Below are 27,353 nucleotides of genomic sequence, written 5' to 3' on the forward strand. Positions count from 1 at the left end.
TGGTGGGGTCTTTGTATGGTTTTGGAATTAAGGTGATGCTGGCCTCATAGAACGAATTTGGAAGTACTCCATCTCTTTCTAGCTTTCCAAACAGTTTTAGGAGAATAGGTACGGTTTCTTCTTTAAACGTTGGATAGAATTCCCCTGGGAAGCCATCTGGCCCTGGACTCTTGTGTCTTGGGAGGTTTTTGATGACTGCTTCAATTTCCTCCCTGGTTATTGGCCTGTTCAGGTTTTCTATTTCTTCCTGTTCCAGTTTTGGTAGTTTGTGGCTTTCCAGGAATGCGTCCATTTCTTCTAGATTGCCTAATTTATTGGCGTATAGCTGTTCATAATATGTTTTTAAAATTGTTTGTATTTCATTGGTGTTGGTAGTGATCTCTCCTTTCTCATTCATGATTAATTTGAGTCTTCTCTCTCTTTTTTTTAATAAGGCTGGCTAATGGTTTATCTATCTTATTAATTCTTTCAAAGAACCAACTCCTGGTTCTGTTGATCTGTTCCACAGTTCTTCTGGTCTCGATTTCGTTGAGTTCTGCTTGAATCTTTATTAACTCTCGTCTTCTCCTGGGTGTAGGATCTATCTACTGTCTTTTCTCTAGCTTCTTTATGTGTAAGGTTAGCTTTTGTATTTGAGTTCTTTCCAGTTTTTGAATGGATGCTTGTTTTGCGATGTATTTCCCCCTTAGGACTGCTTTTGCTGCATCCCAAAGATTTTGAACGGTTGTATCTTCATTCTCATTAGTTTCCATGAATCTTTTTAATTCTTCCTTAATTTCCTGGTTGACCCTTTCATCTTTTAGCAGGATGGTCCTTAACCTCCAAGTGTTTGAGGTCCTTCCAAAGTTCTTGTTGTGATTTAGTTCTCTTTTCAAGGCATTATGGTCTGAGAATATGCAGGGGACGATCCCAATCTTTTGGTATCGGTTCAGACCCGATTTGTGACCCTTTATGTGGTCTATTCTGGAGAAAGTTCCATGTGCACTTGAGAAGAATGTGTATTCAGTTGAGTTTGGATGTAAAGTTCTGTAGATATCTGTGAAATCCATCTGGTCCAGTGTATCATTTAAAGCTCTCGTTTCTTGGAGATGTTGTGCTTAGAAGACCTGTCAAGTATCGAAAGAGCTAGATTGAAGTCACCAAGTATAAGTGTATTATTATCTAAGTATTTCTTCACTTTGGTTAATAATTGATTGATATATTTGGCAGCTCCCACATTCGGGGCATATATATTGAGGATTGTTAAGTCCTCTTGTTGGATAGATCCTTTAAGTATGAGATAGTGTCCCTCTTCATCTCTCACTACAGTCTTTGGGGTAAATTTTAGTTTATCTGATATAAGGATGGCTACCCCTGCTTTCTTTTGAGGACCATTTGAATGGTAAATGGTTCTCCAACCTTTTATTTTCAGGCTGTAGGTGTTCTTCTGTCTAAAATGAGTCTCTTGTAGACAGCAAATAGATGGGTCCTGCTTTTTATCCAGTCTGAAACCCTGTGCCTTTTGGTGGGGTCATTAAGCCTGTTTACGTTCAGAGTTACTATTGACAGATAGGAGTTTAGTGTCATCATGATATCTATTCAGTCCTTGTTTTTGTGGATTGTTCCACTGAACTTCTTCTTAAAGGGGAATTTTAAGAGTCCCCCTTAAAATTTCTTGCAGAGCTGGTTTGGAGGTCACATATTCTTTCAGTTGCTGCCTGTCTTGGAAGCTCTTTATCTCTCCTTCCATTTTGAATGAGAGCCTTGCTGGATAAAGTATTCTTGGTTGCATGTTCTTCTCATTTAGGACCCTGAATATATCCTGCCAGCCCTTTCTGGCCTGCCAGGTCTCTGTGGAGAGGTCTGCTGTTACCCTAATACTCCTCCCCATAAAAGTCAGGGATTTCTTGTCTTTTGCTGCTTTAAGGATCTTCTCTTTATCTTTGGAATTTGCAAGCTTCACTATTAAATGTCGAGGTGTTGAACTGTTTTTATTGATTTTAGGGGGGGATCTCTCTATTTCCTGGATCTGAATGCCTGTTTCCCTTCCCAGATTAGGAAAGTTTTCAGCTAGAATTTGTTCAAATACATATTCTGGCCCTCTGTCCCTTTCGGCGCCCTCGGGAACACCAATTAAACGTAGGTTTTTCTTCCTCAGGCTGTCGTTTATTTCCCTTATCTATCTTCATGGTCTTTTAATTGTTTGTCTCTTTTTTCCTCAGTTTCCCTCTTTGCCATCAACTTGTCTTCTATGTCACTCACTCGTTCTTCCACCTCATTAACCCTCGTCGTTAGGACTTCTAGTTTGGATTGCATCTCATTCAATTGATTTTTAATTTCTGCCTGATTAGCTCTAAATTCTGCAGTCATGAAGTCTCTTGAGTCCTTTATGCTTTTTTCTAGAGCCACCATTAGCTGTAGAATAGTGCTTCTGAATTGGCTTTCTGACATTGAATTGTAATCCAGATTTTGTAACTCTGTGGGAGAGAGGACTGTTTCTGGTTTCTTTCTTTGAGGTGAGGTTTTCCTTCTAGTCATTTTGCTCAGTGCAGAGTGGCCAAAAAGCAAGTTGTATTGGGAAAAGGAGAAAAAGAGAGGAGAGAAGAAGGAAGAAAGAGAAAGAGAAAAAAAAACGGAAGAAAAAAGAAAAAAAAGAAAAAGATAAAGAAAAAGAAAGAAAGGGAAAAAATGGTGGGGGAAGCAAACAAATCAAAAAGCAAAACAAAACAAAACAAAAAAACAAAAACAAAAACAAAAACCCACGGGGGAGTATCTTCTGATTCTGTGTACTTTAAGTCCCTTGGCTTCCCCTGGAACTGTCCGTCTAGCTGGTGTTCTGGGGGAGGGGCCTGTTGTGCTGATTTTCAGGTGTTAGCACCTGGGGGAGCTGCTGTGCCCCTGCCTGGTGCAGGGCTCAGTGGGGGTTGTTTACCCCGTGAGGCCGCAGGAGGAACAGCCCCAGTGGCGGGGCAGCTCTGGAAACCTGGATTCAGCTCCAGCAGGAACTCCGTCTGCAGGGCCTGGAGGCTCCGGGCGGGGCCGCTGATCTGCTCAGCTGGGGCAGGAGCGTCCTCGCTGTCCTGGGCCCTCCCGGCCTCTGCCTGTCCCGGGGAGGCCGGATCCTGGGCTGTGTCCCGGCGCCCTGTGCTCCGGATCCTGCGCTGTTGGATTCGCGCTCCCGGGCCGCGCAGCCTCCTCCGCGGAGCCGCCGCCTGAGCCCCCCGAGCTGCTCCTGGAACCGCGCAGCCCCTCCACACGGAGCCTCTTCCTCTGCCCGAGCCCCTCCGAGCTGCTCCCGCCCGCAGCCCCCTCCGCGGAGCCGCCCCCGAGCCCCCCGAGCTGCTCCGGGTCCCGCCGGGTCCCCCGTGCGCGCTGCAGCCCTTAGGGAGCTCGGCGCACTCTCCCGGGGCGCAGGTGTCTGTTAGTGTCCCCGGGAGCCCGAGGGCATCCCCGCCCTCCTGGGTCCTGCTCCAACTCCCCGCGAGCCCCTTTCCCCCGGGAAGGTCGGTGCAGCTCCTGCTCCTCCGGGACGGGGCTCTCCTGTCCTGGGGACACTCGCCCCGGCCTCAGCCCGGCTCCTCGCGGGGCCCCTCCCCCTGGAGGCCTTTGTTCCTTTATTCTTTTTTCCCCGTCTTCCTACCTTGATAGATGCGCGAAACTCTTCTCACTGTAGCATTCCAGCTGTTCTCTCTTTAAATCTCAGGCCGAATTCATAGATTTTCAGGATAATTTGAAGGTTTTCTAGGTAATTTGTGGGGACAGGTGATTTGGGGACCCTACTCTTCCGCCATCTCGCCCCTCCCCCCCCTTTTTTTTGCACGGTCCCACGTAGGAGGAGGCCTTAAAATGTGTCCAGTGCCTCAGTTGTTTTTTGAATTTTTTTTTTGCTCTTTCATTTGTTGTATTTCCTTTTAATATAGGAACCTTTAATTGACTTATCTTCAAGTTCATTAATTAAATTTTTATTCTACTTTCTTCAGGCCTCTGTTGAATAGATTATTTGTGATAGCACATTGTTTTTTACTTTGTAAAATTTCTACATAGTCTTCAAAATTATTTCTATTCTTCTGTAATTCTCCATAATTATATTCAGAGTTTCTACCTTTTCTTTAACATACTTCTTTAACATATTTATCATAGTTATTTTAAATGTTTGTTAATTTCAACATATGGACCTACCTTGAGTCTGTTTCTGTGCTACTTACCAATTTATTGCATCTCAGCTCCCAATCCACTCCTTATTGAGCTGCTTATAATGTGGGAGCTAGAATTTGTAAATGTTTCTCTTTTGCCTGCTGACATGATGGTTGGGCAGCATATTGAACATCTAGTGGTGCTCACCTGCAGTGTGTTTCACTGCACTACTGCAAGCAGCTTCCCAGTAAGTTCTGCAGACATTGCAGTCATCTTCTCATTAGCTTAGCACAGCCTGTGGGCAACTTCCTGGAGAGTTTCATTGATGCCTCACCTCTGTAGGCAATTTTCTGTGTGCCTGCTTGGCCTGCACTACCATAGTGGCTACAGACACACACCACTTCCCATGAAATCAGAACCAGGGATATGTGTAGAGGAAATTTCAAACATTTTCCTTCCTGGAGTATTCTGCTTCAGCCATATTGATAGAACATTCCATGTTCTTTATTTGCATTTTACTACTTAATTTCTGTTACTGGTAATAAATGTTTATTATAAACTTTCCCTATTCAGATGTACTGTGTGGTTTTTGTTTCTTGACAGGGCCCTAACTAATGTAGAATCGGTAGTCATAATGGTTTCAGGAGATAGATCCACAGAGATGGGATTTGCAGATTGGTTTTGTATCATTTGGCTTTAACACAGTGTTAATTCCTTCCTAATTAAAAGTGAGATGCTAATATTCTAGGACATTCAGTGGCATCATAATTAATCAAGCGGTGGTCAGTGTTTGATTGTGGTGAAGTGCCAATTAAAACAAGTGCCTTGGGAGTCCAGTGACTTGTCCTGTTATGGCTGTAGTGATGACTATAACAACTGTGGTGTGAGATGGATTCTGTGTACACTGCAGGACTTGAAAGCAAATGACAAGTTCAAGTTCCTGACCTTTAATTTCAAGTCACAGTTTGAAAAAATAAAGCACTTCCTTGAGAGACTACAAGGAAAGACTACTGTTGCTGAAAAATCAAAGACAAAATGTAAAGGCAGAAATCAAAGACCAAAAATATAATTATGTGGCATATTGAGTTACACTATTAGTGGCATTCAATCTTACCATTTTTCTATGTTAAAGTTATGATATAGATTGGGAAACACTAAAACTTGAAATGGAAACATCTGGAGGATGTAGATGAAATGGAGATGAAAATCTTCATCTCCTATGTCACTTTTAGTGTCATTTGTTGGTAGAAGTAGATTGCCCTCCTGTGTATGAGGAGATTGGGATTTCTTTTCTTGTAAATTCTATATCCTTTTTTTTAAATATTTTTTTATTTATTTATGATAGTCATAGTCACAGAGAGAGAGAGAGAGGCAGAGACACAGGCGGAGGGAGAAGCAGGCTCCATGCACCGGGAGCCCGATGTGGGATTCGATCCCGGGTCTCCAGGATCGCGCCCTGGGCCAAAGGCAGGCGCCAAAACCGCTGCGCCACCCAGGGATCCCTAAATTCTATATCCTTAAGAGAGAATGGATGCCAGTTCTATTCAAGACATATCACAACACTCTTTAGTACTGTTAGATCCATAACTAGTGTCAAATCTCAAAATGTTGCAGGAGGAAAGATATAACTATGACCCAGAAAGAAATAGGTTAAACACCAAAAGAATTTCAAGACTTTGCTATTATGTCTGCAGAAACCCAGAGAATATATTAAATGAATTCAGGAGGACACAAATACTATTTATATAAGTGAATTTCTTAGAGATCCTGAATTTAATGCATTACCTTATGCACTGGAGGTGACTCAGGTGGCTTATTATTTGGTTGGCTTAAACTGAACTCAGTGTGGCCTGTGTTTAAAAGCTTTAGATGCTAGAGCTTACCTGGTAAGATGTGAATGAGAGAATCCACAGACTTAGGCCTATAAGAATGTGGGAATCAAGATGTATGACGTCCATACCCTCTATATTCTGTAAGAACATAAGATACTCCCTCCACCAAAGCTTTAAAAATTCATACATGAGGGAAGCACTTATGTTCTTGAAAAGCCTTGTAATTGGCATATATGCACACACACACACAGAAATATAATTCTGGTACTATTGCCTGTGGATATGTAAATCAAGATATTTCAAGTATTCCACATTTTCCCCCAAATTATTCTTCCTATCATACTTATGCTAGTTAAAAAATGCCCTAATCTGACTCTTTAAATATATCTATATTTTGTACTTCAAATTTTGAATGGATCTAGACATTTGATTTGATTCTCTGCTGGGAGCAAGTCAATAAATTTTTTCCGTAATAAAAGAGCATCTTTAAATCCTTTTATAAACATGAAAAGATAAAACCAAAACACATTTGGGAAAGTCACAGGTTGTGAATGAAACCATGGTTGATTTTGTTGCCCAGTATCATAATAAGAAACTGTAACAATAACCCCTTGTTCAATTAAACAGATAGTCACTGAGTATCTGTGATATAGTCAGTAGTAAGATGTCTGATATTTAGTGTATACAAACAGTAAAATCTATAAATTCTCTCCTCAAGGACTGCATATTTAGAAAGACCTTCAGTTTATTTCCTGTAATTAAGAGTCTCTTACGGTTTGTCTCCCTCTCTGATTTCATCTTGTTTTATTTTTAAATCACTTCACTACGGTATTTATAAGCTTAAGACCCTAACTCTGTCTCCTTGTTTGGTGTTTCACATTTATCATATAACATTTAAAATGTTTAATTAATTTTGTATTTATTTTTTCTTCCCAGATGTTATGTAATAGTGGAGTCTACATTTCATAAATGTTTTCCCATGGTAGTAACACTCTGCATAGTGACTTGCTTTAGGCATATTTGGTACATTTTCTTCATTTATTGTATATATTTATTTGGCAATGAAATAAGTACACTAACTTTTGGGATTTAAAACTGTACAATATTCTAGTTATTGAAATTAAGGAGCTCAATATTAAATGTAAATTATTAATTTAATGATAATATTACTATTATATTTCACAGTAAGAAATGAAAAAGCAAATCCAAATTTTTTTTTTATAGCCTGTCATCATGCTTTCTCTTTTTGGAAGTATTCTTATTAGAGGCCTTTATTTCTATTTGCAATTTTTAAGTAAAATTAAAGAATATGTGAATATCAACAATCTCATGTATCAATGACAATTATATATTAGCTTTATAGAAAGAAGTTGAGTCATTCTTAAACAGCATTGTGTGGTATTTGAAATGTTCCAGTTTTCTGGAAGCACTCATCAAGGCCTAAGGTTTTCTCTAAAGTAATTCAGTGAAGTGACCAAATACCCCTCATTTTAATGGACTGTATCAGCCTCCTAGGAATTTTCATTGGAACATTAACTTGTTCTTTTATAGCCCAATTCTCAAATAGCAGTTCTTGTCCTCTTTCAAAAAGTCAGCAATTGTGAAAGCATTTTCTTATTAGAGTTTTTCCCAGTTTTGTGGAGACGTTATTTTTAAAGTCATATTCATTCTTTTTGAGTAATTTGTTCAGGTAGGACAAAAATAGCTTTAGAGTTATTGCTATACATAACACTCCTATTAATAGATATTTAATAGCTTCTCAGATAGTTGCTTTCCTTTAATTAAAAAAATTATAAATATTTATTGAAGATCTGATATATCTCACAGTGTTAGATGCTGGCATTGTGTAAATAGATTAAAATAAAAGTCCTGGATATTCAAAGAAATGAAAATAGGACACACTGTGAATAAAGGAGTATAGAATATTTGCAGTCAAATCACAATAAAATGAATGAAAATTAACTGCCTAAGAATTAGGTAAAACACCATAAAGAGTTTAAGAAAAGATATGCTATATATGTCTTTAAACATGAGTGAGAATCATGAATTGCATCAAGAAAAAAAGAACCATATTCTGGGCCAAGGTCAATGTGTAAAGTATCAAAGAAGATTCAGATAAAGACAAGGGAGAAACCCAGGGCACAATTCAATAATAGTGTCATGTGGGAGATGAGAAACCAAGACACACAATTGAAAAAGGTTTTGTTTTATTAAGAGAAGATATTGTAATGCTCTTGGCTCTAAACTACAGAAAATCCCCATTCACACTTGCTCTAAAAACAGGACATTTATCATGTTACATAAATTCAGGTTCATAAGTAAAAGTATGTCTTCAATCATCAGTGTGTCATCATCAGGCAGTTTGGGGCATCACTTCCAGATTCAGTAACATGCAGAGATAGAAAAATACAGAATATTTGTTTTATTACTTCAGGGAAGATGGACTGTGGAAATAATAAAAATAATTTTAAAATGTGTATTTAAAAGATAAAACATATAACTAGAAGTATGTATAAGTGAAATTAGAGAGTATTTTAAAGTGAAATTAGAAATTTCCCACTATGTGAATGAATAAATAAAAGAGAGCAAGAATGTATAAAATCCACATGTATAAAATCCCCTTATATAACTGTTTACATGAAAACACAGTCACTTCCAGAGACAGAAGAGGACTTCTCTGCTTGGTCTTTTTCTTAGCAATCGACAGTCCTTCTCAAGGATTTCTTAGCAGGTTTTCCCATATTTGGATCACATGCCATTGGCAAATCCATTAGTGAGAAAAGAATGGGGCCACCATGACTGACTGATATTAATCAGAGAAGATACCTAGAATCTCGATGACAGTCATCTTCTCTGGGGGCGGGTAGCACATGAATGAATAGCTAAGCAAAGTTGTGTTTTTGTTTTGCTTTGCTTTTATTTAAGGAAGATAAAGAGAGGATTGGATAAGTGACCAATTTGTTCCTTACCGAGAACAAAGGAAAATATAGATGTTTAATGAGGCTGATAGTATTTATTGAATCAGTGAGACTCAGGTTTGTAGTATCAAATGAGCATAAAATGTGTGGACACTAAGTTCCAGAGTGGTGTCCTGAGTCAAACTTATATGGTTTACAAAAGATTGAATGAAAATATGGAAAGTCTCTCTATGTTCTTTGACGTTATATTATGGGTTTGGATTTAATAAATGAGAAGCCAGAAGAGGTTATCTGTAAGAGAGGGTGATGATTTTTTCTTTTAAGAAGATAATGGTAAAAAAGATGATGGATTATCTAAAAACCCTATAGGTTAGAAGCAATAAAACCATATTTAAAGCAATGGAATATATCAGGAAAATGTTATGTAGGGCTAAGTTATGAAAGCAGTAATGATACTGGAGAAGTGTGGAGGTTTGCTACACATGTATCTGGGGTTAATATTTATAAGACCGATGAACAATGAAGCATTGGAAAAGGGAGAGAGAAGCTTTAAGAATGATAGTCACGTTATATTAGGAGAGGCTTACATAACAGCAATAGCAGTGCATACGGCAAGACACTCACAGAAAAGACACTTTGATACACTATTTTGAAGATATTCATGAGATATCATACAGGCCTTCTTCAGTATGTAAATGGCAATATGCATCTGAAGCACAAGAAACATGAAGTCAAGAGCTGTTACCAAAGCAGTCACATTTGAAGATACGGGCTAGGGGCCCAGAATTTTTTATTTAGTAGACTTGTATGAAATGAATAATTTGCATTTATGACAGGTTCAAAGTTGGTGCAGATTTTGCTCGTCCATGGACCACAACTTTCCGAATCACTGCTGTGGAGAATAGGGCACTGAACTGAGAAAAAAAACGTAGCAGTATAACTGTACACTGTAGCACTGTTGAGTGCTAATTTGAAATTGTGATCATGAGTTTAAAGTGTTATCAATCTACTCTAATATTGAATATTTTTCTAACAGCCCTTGGCTGTTAAGGTGTTTGCCCACTGAAAGCATGTACCTTTTGGGTGCAGTCAGGGTTAGGGTGCAGTGAAAAGATAGAGGGAAAGATCTCCATGGATAGGTGAAAATATTAAAATGATAAGACTTTAAAATCTTAACAAGATTTTTTAAATTATTCTGTATTAATATAATAGGTAAGCACATGATTTATTTCTCTTAACATTTGTAAATTATCCATCATTTTCAGGACATAAAGCCATAAGTCAAGGATCACAGAGCAGACCACAAGGAGAGGGAAATTCCTAAAAGGCAGGAGGTTTTTTTTGTTTGTTTGTTTTTAAGATTTTATTTATTTACGATAGACAGAGAGAGAGAGAGAGAGAGGCAGAAACACAGGCAGAGGGAGAAGCAGGCTCCATGCCAGGAGGCAGGTTTTTGCAACACTTCATACTGGACTTACATTACCATTTGAGTCACTCTTTTTTTTTTTTTTTTTTCAGGAATTGCTTTCTGAAATGCTTTCAAGCCTGTTAGGAAGTTACAGTTTTTTATTTATTTGTTTTACTAACACATCCCATTCTTTTTTTTTTTTTTTTTTGACACGTCCCATTCTTAAGGAATTTTGTAACATTTAAGGCTATTTTGTAATCATTTTATCTTAAATTCATCAAAATACAAATAATAAAGTGAATAAACTTAAATTAAAAATGTTTGTAGCAATATTTAAAGAAAAAATAAAATAATATTTTAGATTTCCTTAGCCAAAGGGTCTCCTAAAGCCAAACTACTTTGGCTGTCTGAAAGTTGAATAAATTGTTACAGAAATAACTATAGTGCATTTATATGCACTATTCTATTTTATCTATTAGCAGAATTTAAAATTTATTTTCAACAGAAACACTTCATTTTCTTCTTAAGGGAGAATTCACCAGAGCCCATTCTTAGAAACAAGGTAGATCATTTTCTAAGAAATTCATCTGTACGCAGTAAAACAGGATCACCAGGATAGGCAAGAATATGTTGAGTTCTGACACAACTGTTCCCCCTTCATCTATTCAGTGGGTTCCACATAAAATTATTGTATATTACCTAAAATAGGTTTAGACAATTTAATCAAAGCTTGAAGAAGAGTGCCTGAGAGACAAACTTCCTTGTTACTGAAGAGTGATAATCGTAGGGTTTATCTGGTTGCTATACTAATGTGTTGAATTAATATTTATTTTAACATAGGGACTTGTACATAGTATGCTCACGGTATTAGCTTCAATAACTAGGGTTTATCTGGTTGCAATACTAATGTGTTGAATTAATATTTATTTTAACATAGGGACTTGTACATAGTATGCTCACGGTATTAGCTTCAATAACAACTATTTATATATAGAAAACTTCTTGAATGAGGCTTTTTTCAACAAATTGTTTCATTCAAAAGGGAGATCTACTTCTAGGTAGTAGTTCTTGCACTCAAATTGTTATTGTTCTCTGGCTGGAACATATTAATTTAGTATGAATAATATACTTTATATAATTGCATATAAGTGACAAAGCCATTACCTACTTACATATAGAAGATTTGTATTGCTGTTTTTTTTTTAAACATTTTATTTATTTATTCATGAGATACACAGAGAAAGAGGCAGAGACAGGCAGAGGGAGAAGCAGGCTCCTTGAGGGAGCCCGATGCAGGACTCGATCGCGGGTGAAGGCAGATGCTGAACCACTGAGCCACTTAAGCACCCCTAAAATTTAGGTAGAGATTGTTCACAGGGTCAGACCACTGGAGTCATGCCTTTTCTATAGCAAATATGTTTAAAGGAAAGAATCACTACTGTCAATGAATGGGTGTTTGTTTCTATCAAGTAAAAAAATATTTTCTTATATTATTTTGATCTAAATGAGTATTGTTAATAAGTATCAGTCACAATGTCTTACTGAAAGTTGCCAAATGTATAAGCCTAATATTTAACTATGTTTTTTTCTCAATATAAGAACTAATTTTAGAATTAACATCATCCAAAACTAGAAAAACTTAATCGTAAACATTATGCCATATTGTCAATATATTAGGCAATTTCACTGGACATGAGAGATGACATGTGAAATTTATTTTTATTCAAAAAATTTGTATGCATAACAATATTATGTGTTATAACAGCATAAATCATAGCATGACATACTTTCTAAAATGTCCTTTTTTTTTGGCAGAGCATGTTGTAAGCGTATCTTTATGTTTTTTGTTTGTGTGTGTATGCAGACATTATTTTATATAGATACATGCATACACACATATATAGAGAGAGAATTAAAGTAGGACCTTTTTGGAATATATAAAGACATAAAATGAAATATATTTACATATACATACATATATATTTTAAGATGTTCCTCTTTTATGCTGATAAATTTCTAGTTATTAAGAACAATGGAAAAGTAAGTAAAACAACAGATCATGTTTTCCAGATTTTAAGTAATCTGTTATCAATTTAGGGGGAATCATTAGTTCTTTTAAGTTACATGAATTTCTCTACTAAAGTGACTCTGTAAAGGCCAAAGAACAAATAAATCAAGTACTGCCACCCTTGTGCTCTGGAAGTTTCAAATATTTTCTCTGCTTCTCAGAAAGTGATACATGTCAGTGGAAGAGCTTATTTCAATAGGTTGTCAAATGCTCACACAGATGAGTTATCAGGGACAGTGATAAATACTTTTTCAGAATTTTAGCTAGAGAATAAAAGTCTAAAATAATATAAATTTCAGTGAGGAAGAATTACTATGTTCTTCATTATTTTTGACCTAGGGGCTTTCACATTCATTGTTTCATGTAATCTTTAAAATATTATATGAGAAAAGTTACATTACTTCTATTTTGGAAAACATAACTCAAATGTTCTATATCTCAACCAAGATCACATATTAATCAATATTAAGATCAGTATTTTACTGCTTTTTTTGGATTTTAGTACAGTGTTCCTCTAAATCTATATCACAATACCTTCCCTTTTTATTTTATCTCTACTGTATGGCCTAAGGAAAGAGCTGTAAGCCCTGGGAATGCAGCACACATCTAAATGTCAGCACACAGAATATGAACAGGAAATTGGGAAGATCATAACATGGACAGTCAACCTAGAATACAGTAATCATGGATAACTCTACCAGATGTGTATAGATATTTTGGATGCCTGGAGACTTTTCAGAGTAGTCTGTGATCCTGATTAACTAGCTAATTAGTAAAGAACTAATTTTTGTGCAAATCAAACTATTTTTTTAAGTTCCGATATTTTTCCCCATTCTTGTCCATACTTGTTTAGTAGAGCTCTGGACTATCATAGTCCAAGCCTCAGAGTATTTCTGCAATGCTAGAGACATAGAGCCATGATTATCTGTTGAAGGAGTAATTCTTTAATCTATAAGAAAACATTTCAGTTAATTGTCACCTGAATTAATTTTTAGAAATACTTACCACAAATAGGTCATTTTATTTTATTTTACAGAAACTCACAATTAAGCATATGTTAAGTGATTTTTAAAATTTTGGTAGGAATAAATAGGCAAAGATATAGCTACTTTTCTTTTCAGTGAAACTGTTTCACTAAATGAATGAGAAAGATTTCATAACATAAAATGGAAAAAATATATCAATAATGGCATATCACCAAATGGAGATCCTATCACAATGCATATACATATCAAATCATCACATTGCACACTTTAAATATCTTACAATTTTGTCATTTATAGCTCAGTAAAGCTGGAAGCAATGACTATGCATTGTCTACCTAGCATCACAGTCACTGGCAGGCATATATAGGAAGAACTTTATAGCATTTATTTAGCAATTAACTCCTTTTAATAAAAAAATACAAGAAGGAGCTTCAAAACACGGTTTTAAGACTTATAAAATGTTATATTAAATGTTAAAAATATGTTTGAAATTGATTAGAATCAGAAAAAATGTTTAAAATTCCAGTGGAGAGATGTCCCTTTCTTCTAAAAAAAGAATAATATTGTAATGTTAAAGATATAAATTATTTATTGGATTAAACTTTGAAATTAGAAATATAAATAAATATGAGTAGGAAGCTGGAGATTTGAATTCATTGCATGTATAATTAAGCAAGTAAAAATAATAATTGAAAGTTATGCTTTACTCCTGCTTATTTTTATTTTACTTGATTTTTCATTTTTAATATTTGAAATGATCCAGTTCAACTCAAATTCTTATATTTTTCTTTTTATATGTAACTATATATAAAACTATTTATTCCTATAAAACAGGTTTCCAGGTGTCATTGAGTGTGTAGTGATCATGGGAAGGAGTCAGCTGGCTTATTTGAGTGGCTTACCGAGTAGCCACATTAGCAGGGAATAGTGTTTTATTTTTAATCAAAAGATAGCATGGTACAGGTATCATCAGAAGCATACTTGTAGAGGGATAAATCAAAGATAAAACTATGGAGAAATAATATGTCAAGACCAAAACCATAAAACCAGTTTTAGGTATGTGGACCAATTCAAAATTGAGGATTATGCAAATTACAAAAGGATAAAAAAATTTGTCTAAGCCATGTAAGGAATATAGCTTAAGTTCAAATTTAAAAAAATCTTTGGTTGTTGTTTCTCAAAAATTTTAAGTATTCATAACAGTCTTACTATGATAGTTTATGTATAGTCCTATCTGGTAGGATAAAATGATCTCTCATGGATCTTGCCATTTCTCTAATTCAGTCTGAGTAGTCACATAAACTCGAAACAATCTATTCAGTGTCAATGATCTGTAAAAAGGACATGTAAAGAAAAAAAAAAAAAGTACTTGAACCAGATGGACTGGTTAACAATAGAACATTTTACAAATTACCAAGAAAATAAAAACAAGAGGTGGGAAGCCACAGCCTTGACAAGATCATTTTCCTAATCTGATAGAAGCAGAGATAACTATGATGCTACATTTCTAGCAAACATAATCATTGTGTTCACTGTAAGAACCAATTGTTCTTAGTCATGTGGAACCAAAATTAATTTCTAAATTATGAACCAACAGATTGCAGTATGCTTCCCTATCATTTAGGAGTAGAAGGACCCAGGTAATTGAGTTTATTGTTGCAGTGTTTAGGAAAAATGCTTAAGGAATATTAATTTTTCATATTTTAATGGTATGGCAGGTTTCGATGACAATGATTTTTCAAGAGTAAAGAAAAAACTGGAAGGTGATGCCAGCAAAGTCAGTGGTGGCAAAAGACATTCCTTGGTTGCCCCTGCTACTCTAGAACAACAAAAATTTAGCATCCATTCATGGACAAAAGTGCCTTTGAGGAAATCATATAGTGGGCTCTATATACCAAGGGACCCAGGAGGAGTTACACTCATCCGTGCTTTAGGTAATAGGCAGATGGATCTGTCCTGGCTGTGGAACCTGCAGTAGCCTATGAAACAGCTCCAGTTCTTCTCAACTAAACTTGTAGATATGATAAAATTTGAGGTCTCCCAAATACATCTGGATGATGTATTAATTAGTAAGTTTCTACATAAAACAGCATGTCTGTAAGATTACTCCAAGATATTGCCTATTAGTTCTCTGAGTATCCTGTATGGATTTACCACATTTTTTCTTTAATTTTTATCTTGAGAGACATATTTCTATTTTGTCCATTATTAATAAAACTTCTATGACTATTTTTGTGCACTCATTACTCTTAGGTATTAAATGAAAGAAACAGTCACAAAAGAGTACACACTTTTACAGCTGCTTATTTTATTTTATTTTTTTTTAAGATTTTATTTATGAAAGACACAGAGAGAGAGAGAGGCAGAGACACAGGCAGGGAGAAACAGGCTCCATGCAGGGAGCCCGATGTGGGACTCGATCCCTGGTCTCCAGGATCACACCCTGGGCTGAAGATGGTGCTAAACCACTGAGCCATCCGGGCTACCCATTACAGTTGTTTAAAGTGAAAATCATTAAAGGTGCAAGGGTTTCTTTTTTTAAGATTTATTTATTTATTTGATTGATAGAGAGAGAGAGCATGAGAGGGGCAGAGATAGAAGGAGAGAGAATCCCAAGCAGATTCTGTGCTGAGCATGGAGCCTGATGTGGGACTTTATCACATAACATTGAGATCAGGACCTGAACTGAAACTGAATTGGATGCTTAACTGACTGCACCACCCAGGCGCCCCAACATGCAGCAATATTAACAGAGAGTTGTGACTCTTCTAAATATTTCTAGACTTACATATCTTTCTGGCCTGAAAAGATGTTAGTCTCCTAAGATAATAGCTATATAATTTCAAGCAATTTAGGCTTGGTGAATACAATTGAGGTTGCCTAAAAATCCTTGCTGCTGCCAAGACTCTTTAGGTTATTCTTTTTTTTTTTTTTTTCTTTAGGTTATTCTTACTGTATAATTGAATCTTGTTTTTTCTTATTCCACATCAATGACTTTATAACTCAAACGAGATGGATCTGTAATCCAAAATTCTTATATTTAAGTTGTACTCATCCAATTCTTCATTCTCCAAATGAAATCTGTAATAACATAGTTTTCTATACTACATAATTAAATTTCCAAATCATTTGTTCCCCAGATATGTTAATGACTATCCTTGTTTAAATCTAGGGGTCTATGAATTTGAGAAAACCTTGCAGTTCCTTCATATGAGTACCATTTCTTAGGGTCACATGACTTTTATAAATAGTAGTATCATTTCTGATAACTCATCTCTCCCATTGTTTCCACTGTTTTTTGTTTGTTTGTTTACTACCACTCCTTGCGTCTATTTCCTCACATATATATTTCATTTTTAATTAAAATATATTTTATAATCTACTTCTGATAAAATAATAAATAAATAATAATTTTTCTCAAAGAATATATTTAGGTTCCTTTTAATAAAAATACATATTTTAACATATTTAAATAATGTATTTCTTATAAATGATAACACTAACTCATTACCATGCTGAAAATGAAAATACATAGTGCTAGTGTCTGTATTTTAAATTTAATTACTTTTAATTTCTTTACAAGATGGTCTTTGAATTACTGGCCTATCTCCAAAAACCTATGGTACAGGGTGTTATAAAGATTAAAGGAAATCATGTCTGTTATGAGTTTAGAACAATGATTAGTACCAGTAAGGGCTTTGTAAAATTAGCTGCTTTTATTTAAGATGCTATTTCTGAGGTCTTGAAAGACTGATTAACTTCCGGATTTTTTTTTCTTTTCTTTTATGTTTCAAAACTATAAGCTGAACTTCCCAAAGTAACTCAGTTTTGTTTTGTTTTGTAATCCTATTTATTTACAGTTCAGAAACAGGTAAATTATACAAACAAAACAAAGAGTGGGGCACCTGGGTGCTCAGTACGTTCAGTCAAGCAGCTGCCTGGGGCTCAAGTCATGATCTCAGGGTCCTAGGATCAAGCCCCACTTGGGCTCCCTGCTCAATGGGGAGTCTGCGGCTTTCTCTCCCTCTGCCCCTCCCCCCAGCTCATGCATACTCTCTTTCATATAAATAAAATCTTAAAAAAAAAAACAACAAGAAAACAAAGGGATATGATTAACAAATTCAGAATAACCCTTTTAAAAGGGCACATTCCTTCCAAGGAAGCATATTTTAAGAGTCCCCTCCTCTATGATTGGCTACACTTCCACACGGGTTTGTTGTTATTGTTTGCACTAGGATACCCAGATAGAAAAAAGGAAATCTCATGTAGAAAGAGCCTCAAATGTTCAATTAAAAGCATTTAACTTCTGATCATTTATATGAGATGAAAAATCCCTGAGGATGCTGGAAACTGGTAATGGCTTCATGGATATAGTTACCTATTATACAAGTCACATAATGGATATAAAAAGGTTTTAAAATTAATAAATGTCTATGCTGCAAGGCCTAAATGAGACAAACTACAAATGAACTATGCAATATCTTTTTCCTTCTTAATAATTTCAAAATTAATATTGTAATTTAATTTTACCATTAATATGAGCACATTGTAACATGCTTCTGGATTTAAAAAGTTAAAGTTAAAATTGGAGAGAATAATTTCACCAAAAAAGTGGTTTTCCAGGAAGCAACAGCAATTAGGTATGTGTAGTGAACTCTTCAAATTTTCCTATTGAAAGTGAATAATATAGAATACTAAAAATGCAAAACACAGCAATGATTATTGTGTTATAATTATTGGCATGCCCAAGGCTTGATTCTCAGAACCAATTTCTTATCTATTCCCAGTGAGATCTCTCCTCTGGACTAGATAGAGGCTTGTATATTCTAATGTGTATTCTATAATTGTACCTGGGAAGTGGTCTAACTAATATTCAGTGGTTGCTGCTATTTCTCTGGCATGTGTAATTAATTCTCAAAGTATTTCTTCTGATTGTAGTACTGAATTTTAAATCAACATAAACTAGCCATATGAGAGGGGATATAAATACATTCTAATTTTTTAAAATATTTTATTTATTTATTCATGAGAGACACGGAGAGAGAGAGGAGAGACACAGGCAGAGGGAGAAGCAGGCTCCATGCAGGGAGCCCAACGTGGGACTCGATCCCGGGTCTCCAGGATCACACCCTGGGCTGAAGGCAGTGCTAAACCGCTGAGCCACCCAGGGGTCCCCGCATTCTAAATTTTGTGATGATACATATCATGTAATAATATATTAAGAAATTTTAGTGATCTTGCCTTGGGTATTAACAAAATAAATATGACACTGGAAACGTCCTAACTCATTAATCTTGGTCCATTACATTAAGAAAGTGTAACAATAGGTTACAGTTGTCCTTTTTTTTTTTTGACATAATCCCTTCAAGATGGAAGTATTTCTAAATTATCCAATTTTCTTTGTTTTTAAGATTTTTATTTATTTATTCATGAGAGACACAGAGAGAGGCAGAGACATAGGCAGAGGGAGAAGCAGGATCTGATGGGAAGCCTGATGTGGGACTTGATCCCCAGGATCCCAAGATCATGACCTGAGCTGAAGACAAATGCTCAACCACAGAGCCACCCAGGTGCCCAAATATCCAAATTTTCTTAAATGACATTTATTTATAAGACAGGAATATAATTCTAAAACAAGTGTTCACTGAGGTTTGTTTCTTCATAGAAATACACAGTATACCTTTTTCTTAAATTTAGCTCTCTTAATGTTTACAAGGTTTTCTAATTCTAGTATGCCAAAATCCAATGAACAAATCTCTGTTAGTTATATCCATGTAAGATCTAATATATACAATAATTTCTCTAGAAACTTCTGTCATTAAGGTCCAATATAGTGGAAATAAGATGAATTGAAAAGATGGAGAGATTCCCTCATCTACAGGAAACATCTTAAAAGTCTGTTTATGATGGCTAATTATGGTTAAGAATAGTAACTTAAATTTAACAGAATTTTCTTTTTCCAGTTTTCCTGGTTTTATACGTGTATCACATTTATTATATATATTATAGCTTTAGTGAGAAGTAATTGACATATAACATTGTTTAAAGTATGCAGCATGTTGATTTGATACACTTACATACTGAAATATGATTACCACTGTACTGTCAGCTAACACCTCCATTTCATTACATAATTACCACTTCTTTTTCTAAGGTGAGAACATTTAAGATTTACTCTCTTGGCAACTTTCAAGTATATAATACAGTCTTATTAACTATAATCACCGTGATGTACATTAGGTCCCCAGAACTTACTATCATGAACCTGGAAGTTTATACAATTTGACCAATATCTTCCCATTTCCCTAACCCCACAGCCCCTAGTAACCACCCTTTTATAATCTCTGTTTCTAGGAGTTTAGTGTTTTTAGGTCCCACATATAAGTGAAGTCACGCAGCATTTGTCTTTCTCTCTCTGATTTATTTTTCTTAGCATAATACCCTCAGTGCCCACACATGTTGTTGCAAATGGCAAGATTTCCTTCTTTTTCATGCCTAAATAATACTCTAGAGTGTGTGGGTATCTCACATCTTTTTTACCCATTCATTTGTTGATGGGCACTTAGGTTGTTTTCAACTCTTAGCTAAGGTGAATACTGTTGCCATGAACATGGGGATGCAGATACCTCTTGGATGTCCTGCTTTCATTTCCTTTGAATACATAAACAAAATAGGTTTGATGGAACATATGGTAGTTCTAATTCTAATTTTTTTTGGAATCTACATTGTGTTCCATAGAAGTTGCACCAATTTACATTTCTACCAATAGTGCACAAGGATTCCTCTTGCAAATCCTAGGTAGCTTCTGTTATATCATGTCTTCTTGATAATAGACAACCGAACAGGTATGAGGTGATATTTCACTGTGGATTTGATTTGCATTTCCCTGAAGATTACTGAAGAACCTTTTTATATGCCTGTTAGTCATTTGTATGTCTTATTTGGTAAAATGTAATTTCAGTTTCTCTGCCCATTTTTTTTTAAATTGGATTTTGTATTTTTTTGCTATTGATTATATTTTTGATATTAAAATATATCAAAATATATTTTCAAATATATTTTGGATGTTTACCACTTATCAGATATGTGATTTGTATATTTTATCCCATTCTGTAGTTGACTTTTCACTTACTTGATGAAATTTTTTGCTGTGCAAAAACTTTTTAGTTTGATGTAGTCCTATCCATTAATTTTATTTTTAGTTGCTCATGCCTTTTGTGTCATATCCAAAAAAAACCTGCCAAGACCAATGTCCAAGGAGCTAATTTCCTATGTTTCCTTCTGGGACTTTTAAAGTTTCAGGTCTTAAGTCTTTAATCCATTTTTTAAGTCTATAATCCGTTTTGATTTAATTTACCTAAGATAGGAATATATTGGCATATAATTATTCTTAGTCATCTCTTATGATCCTTTGTATTACATTTGCATATGTTGTTCTTACTCATCTGTTATTCTTTGTATCACTGTCTCTTCCTTCATGTCTGGTTTTATTCGAATCTTCTTCCTTTTTTTCTTAGTCTAGCTGAAGGTTTGTCAATTTTGTTCATCTTTACACAAAACAATCTTTTTCTGATATCTGTGTATTTATGCTCTGATCTTTGTTATTTCCTTCTGCTAAGTTTGGGTTAACTTTTTCTTTTTTCTGGTCCCTTGAGCTATAAAGTTAGATTGTTTATTTGAGATCGTTCTTCTCAATATAGGCATTTTTTAAAAAAAAGTGTTGTTTATTTATTTGAGAGAAAGAGAGTGCACATAGGGAGAGAGGCAGAGGGAGATGGAGAGAGTCTTAAGCAAGCTCTGCACTGAACATGAAACATGACACGGGGCTCAATCTCATGACCATGAGATAACGGCCTGGGCCAAAATCAAGAGTCAGACACTTAAAAAAAAAAAAAAAAAAAAAGAGTCAGACACTTAACCAAATGTGCCACCCAGACACTCTTCAATATAGGCATTTCTTCCTATAAACTTATCTCCTAGAACTGCTTTACTAGGATCCCATAAGTTTTGGTATGTTATATTTTCATGTTATATCTTTTGATTTCCCTTTGGTTTTCTTAGTGACCTATTTGCTCTTCAAGAGTATGTTGCTTGGGCAGACCGGGTGGCTCAGAGGTTTAGCACCGCCTTGCCCGGGGTGTGATCCTGGAAACCCAGGGTCCAGTCCCAGGTGGGGCTCCCTGCATAGAGCCTGCTTCTACCTCTGCCTGTGTCTCTGCTGCACTCACTCTCTCTCTCTCTCTTTCTCTCTGTGTTTCTCATTAATAAATCAATCAATCTTTAAAAAAAAAAAGTATGTTGCTTGATTTCGATACATTGAAAAAATTTTTTCCAGCCTTCCACTGTTTTGATTTCTAGTTTCCTATCAGTATTGCTAAAAAAGATACTTGTTACGATTTCAATCTTTGTAAATTTGCTAAGACTTGTTTTGTGACCTAACCCATAATCTATCCTGGAGTATGTTCTGAGTGCACTTGAGAAGAATGTATATTGTGCTGTTGTTTGATGAAATTTTCAGTATGTGTCTGTTAGGTTCATTTGGTCTAAAGTGTAGTTCATTTCCAATGTTTCCTTATTGATTTTCTGCTTGGATAATCTATCCATTGTTGAAAGTAGGGTATTGAAGTCCCACACTATTATTCTAATGTTGTCATCCCTTCATTATTGTATTCTTTAGCTCCACAAATTGTTTGGTTCTATGTTTTGATTTCTATCTCTTTGTTAAACTGTTTGTTTGTATATTATTTTCCTAATTATATTTCTGTGTTTCCTTGGAGCTCATTGGGTTTCCTTAAACCAGCTTTTTTGACTTCTTCATTGGATGAATTGCAGATCTTTTCTTTTCTTTTTTTTCTTTTTTTCTTTTTTTTTGAATTGCAGATCTTAATGTCTTTGGGTTCAGGTACTAGAAAATTATTGTTATCCTTTGGTGTCATGTTTCCTTGATTTTCCATATGCCTTAAAGTTTTGTGACAGTCACCACATGTGAATTAGCAGTCATTTATTCCAATGTTCACTTACTGCCTTCAGCATCAGCCCTGCTAAACATTCTGAGACTAGCTCAGGTGTTCTATAGGTACACCTGTTCCATGCTTCTTGTTTCTTCTAGTGGCAGACTTCTTAAGCTTGTATGATTTCTCTGAATCATGCAAAATATTATGCCAAGTGCTGAGAGCATCTTTTATTTTTTGAAATGTGGTACTAAAATCCAAGTTTGTGGTTTCTCCCTGGCTCTCAGATTTGGACCAGCTTTATGTAGGTTCACAATGGCCACATGTCAAAGCTCACTGTCACTGCTGTAGTCTGGTGCATATATACAGAGAGCCAGCCAGAGGATAGGGGTGTGTTTAGATGATGCACATGGAGTGCTGGGGGTATGTGTGAGCCAATGTGAGGGATCTTCAGGTGAAGCATACTCAGTGGCTTGTGCACAGGCTTCCTGATGGGAATCTACAAGGCTAGAAAGCATCCACATCCATTTAATGCCCTAAGAGTCTCATCTACTGCTCTGCCAGCCTCTACTGCTCTGATCCCCAGTTATATAGCTTATGATTCAATACTCTTGATGGAGTAAAAGGGAAATGAGTCTCTTTGGCAATATCCAGTACAGCTGAAGAGGTTGGGTACTCACTCACATATTCATCCTTTTCTCATGGTTAAATCATAGGCTGATGAAGATTTGTCATGGCCCTAAGCTATGTTGCTTTGGGAAAAGGATAATGCAGGTAAAATTAAATTGTTTTTCTTACTCACTCCAGTGCATTGAAACTCATCTATCTATCTATCTATCTATCTATCTATCTATCAATCTTTTTTGCCTTTATTTGCTACTATGGGGTTCTGGAACTACCTTTGGAAACCTGGACGTCCACCCCAAACATTTCCTTCTCCATAAGTAGTTATATAAGATAGTTGTCCAGAGGTTCCTGGACCACAGCTTATAATACTTATCAGATTAAGGACATGAGGATTTTAATAGAGATAATAAAGAAAAATCAAATATTTTAAATGTGTAAAGATAGTTGAAAAATATGTGCAAGTTTGTGGATTTTATAATGACCTCAAACATTTGCAAAGGCTACCTAAAACATGAATGCTATATTTTATAGTCTTAATTACCTAGAGTGAGTTTTGTGCATCTAGATTTGTAACTTCAGTAAATTAGAAATTATGTAAACTGAAGTAAACCCCAAAAATCATTTCTCTGGGCAAAACTACCCTCCAGGGCATCAAAGAAACAAAACAAAACAAAAAACCCTCCTCTTACATGTAGCAGCAAGCAGTAAGCACAAATTTTAAGATAGAAAGAGATCACATCCCTTGGATTTTAAAAAGGTTTTGTAGGGGAGCACTTTGACCTGAAATATTCCTTAATGGTCTGTGGGTGCCAGTTCTTAGAGTTCTGCTTCTAACTTTTTGCACTTTTTTTTTTTTGCCTTTTGTAAAGGTGCTTATAAATGAACAGATAATTATGCTTCCTAGTTGGCATGAACTCTGTGTAGTTTAACAATTTTTGAACAACATATGGCTTGTAACCTCCTCTCTTATAGTTACATACTGAGATTACATTTTTAAAAATATACTTTTATCCCTTGCAATTGATTCCTCTCCTTTTCTATTTTTATATCTAATATAGTAAATAAACAAAGATATGAAGGAAATAATTATTACTACCTTTCATTTTTTTTTGCAAAAGCACATGTTGTACCATAATAATGGTAATAATTATATAATCTTAATTATCCACCTAGCAGCAGCCTGAAAAGTAGGTATAAAAAGGGAGAAAGTCTAAAAGATAAATTAATGATATTATCAATATATTTCTATATGTTTCTGCATACATCTCATCTCCAGCCTTTATAATTTCATAATACTTCATCACAAGTTTGAGTTTCTTTAGTCTCCTGACAAAAAGTTGCCTCTTAGTAATTAAAACAAGGTAAAAATTTTAAAAAAGAAGAAAAAGCTTTTAAATGGAATTGCTTTAACATTCCTAAGGCTCCCTGGATTTCTGTTAGCATATCTTATTTTCTGTATTTGTAGTAAAAGCACATTTCTCCCTTTTTATACATTTCTAAATTTTCATTAATTCCTTATAAACAATTAAATCACAGAGTAAGCAAAGCCAATTGAATGGTGGCTGAACAGCCATCACTACTACACAGTATTAAAAATTGAAAATGAGCACAATTTTAGTTTTACCAGCTAATTTAGTTAGGTATCACCCTAAGGCATCAACACCATTTATCACTATCGCTGCAGCCTGGCATGAAGGCACAATCACCAGTAGCTTTTACAAAGCACATTAAGAACTGTTAAAATTCTCTTTGCTTGGGGAAGGAAAACATTTAATACTCTTTATGTATAAATCCTTTGTGATAACTCCAGTGCCATGATTAGCCTTAACATTTGGAAATTCTAATACAGAAATTGCTGCCATGTGTAATTACTTATGATTTTCAATTCCTAAAAATTATTTTAAAAAATATGGTGTTCAAAGACCATGTTTATACTGAAAAATAAGTATGTTCAAAATAGGCAGAAGGGAAACTGTATTGTCATCCTTACTAATAAAAAATTACTTTTTCAGAAGTGTTCTATAGTTTTGAGGGTATAGATACTTTACATCTTTGGTGAGGTTTATTCCTAGGTATCTTATGCTTTTGGGTGCAATTGTAAATGGGATTGACTCCTTAATTTCTCTTTCTTCAGTCTCATTGTTAGTGTATAGAAATGCCACTGACTTCTGGGCATTGATTTTGTATCCTGCCACGCTACCGAATTGCTGTATGAGTTCTAGCAATCTTGGGGTGGAGACTTTTGGGTTTTCTATGTAGAGTATCATGTCATCGGCGAAGAGGGAGAGTTTGACTTCTTCTTTGCCAATTTGAATGCCTTTAATGTCTTTTTGTTGTCTGATTGCTGAGGCTAGGACTTCCAGTACTATGTTGAATAGCAGTGGTGAGAGTGGACATCCCTGTCTTGTTCCTGATCTTAGGGGAAAGGCTCCCAGTGCTTCCCCATTGAGAATGATATTTGCTGTGGGCTTTTCATAGATGGCTTTTAAGATGTCGAGGAATGTTCCCTCTATCCCTACACTCTGAAGAGTTTTGATCAGGAATGGATGCTGTATTTTGTCAAATGCTTTCTCTGCATCCAATGAGAGGATCATATGGTTCTTGGTTCTTCTCTTGCTGATATGATGATCACATTGATTGTTTTACTAGTGTTGAACCAGGCTTGTGTCCCAGGGATAAATCCTACTTGGTCATGGTGAATAATTTTCTTAATGTATTGTTGGATCCTATTGGCCAGTATCTTGTTGAGAATTTTTGCATCCATGTTCATCAGGGATATTGGTCTGTAATTCTCCTTTTTGGTGGGGTCTTTGTCTGGCTTTGGAATTAAGGTGATGCTGGCTTCATAGAACAAATTTGGAAGTACTCCATCTCTTTCTATCTTTCCAAACAGCTTTAGGAGAATAGGTATGATTTCTTCTTTAAACATTTGATAAAATTCTCCTGGGAAGCCATCTGGCCCTGGACTCGTGTCTTGGGAGGTTTTTGATGAGTGCTTCAATTTCCTCCCTGGTTATTGGCCTGTTCAGGTTTTCTATTTCTTCCTGTTCCAGTTTTGGTAGTTTGTGGCTTTCCAAGAATGCGTCCATTTCTTCTAGATTGCCTAATTTATTGGTGTATAGCTGTTCATAATATGTTTTTAAAATCGTTTGTATTTCCTTGGTGTTGGTAGTGATCTCTCCTTTCTCATTCATGATTTTATTAATTTGAGTCTTCTCTCTCTTCTTTTTAATAAGGCTGGCTAATGGTTTATCTATCTTATTAATTCTTTCAAAGAACCAACTCCTGGTTCTGTTGATCTGTTCCACAGTTCTTCTGGTCTCGATTTCGTTGAGTTCTGCTCGCATCTTTATTAACTCCCTTCTTCTCTTGGGTGTAGGATCTATTTGCTGTTTTTTCTCTAGCTCCTTTATGTGTAAGGTTAGCTTTTGTATTTGAGTTCTTTCCAGTTTTTGAATGGATGCTTGTATTGCGATGTATTTCCCCCTTAGGACTGCTTTTGCTGCATCCCAAAGATTTTGAACGGTTGTATCTACATTCTCATTAGTTTCCATGAATCTTTTTAATTCTTCCTTAATTTCCTGGTTGACCCTTTTATCTTTTAGCAGGATGGTCCTTAACCTCCCTGTGTTTGAGGTCCTTCCAAACTTCTTGTGATTTAGTTCTAATTTCAAGGCATTATGGTCCGAGAATATGCAGGGGACAATCCCAATCTTTTGGTATCGGTTCAGACCCGATTTGTGACCCAATATGTGGTCTATTCTGGAGAAAGTTCCATGTGCGCTTGAGAAGAATGTGTATTCAGTTGAGTTTGGATGTAAAGTTCTGTAGATATCTGTGAAATCCATCTGGTCCAGTGTATCATTTAAAGCTCTTGTTTCTTTGGAGATGTTTTGCTTAGAAGACCTATCGAGTATAGAAAGAGCTAGATTGAAGTCACCAAGTATAAGTGTATTATTATCTAAGTATTTCTTCACTTTGGTTAATAATTGATTTATATATTTGGCAGCTCCCACATTCGGAGCATATATATTGAGGAAAGAAATTGAGGAAGACACAAAGAGATGGAAAAATATTCCATGCTCATGGATTGGCAGAATTAATATTGTGAAAATGTCAATGTTACCCAGGGCAATATACACGTTTAACGCAATCCCTATCAAAATACCATGGACTTTCTTCAGAGAGTTAGAACAAATTATTTTAAGATTTGTGTGGAATCAGAAAAGACCCCGAATAGCCAGGGGAATTTTAAAAAAGAAAACCATATCTGGGGGCATCACAATGCCAGATTTCAGGTTGTACTACAAAGCTGTGGTCATCAAGACAGTGTGGTACTGGCACAAAAACAGACACATAGATCAGTGGAACAGAATAGAGAATCCAGAAGTGGACCCTGAACTTTATGGGCAACTAATATTCGATAAAGGAGGAAAGACTATCCATTGGA

The 27,353-nt window shown here is 35.6% G+C and overlaps 1 long non-coding RNA gene across 1 annotated transcript in view; it reads right to left on the reverse strand.

Moving 5' to 3' along the window:
• LOC102154965 overlaps positions 1 to 27,353 on the reverse strand; it is a 198,120-nt gene that overhangs the window by 21,077 nt on the left and 149,690 nt on the right. The window lies entirely within an intron of this gene.

Source organism: Canis lupus, chromosome 3, assembly GCF_011100685.1.
Source record: "Canis lupus familiaris isolate Mischka breed German Shepherd chromosome 3, alternate assembly UU_Cfam_GSD_1.0, whole genome shotgun sequence".
Lineage (NCBI taxonomy): Eukaryota > Metazoa > Chordata > Mammalia > Carnivora > Canidae > Canis > Canis lupus.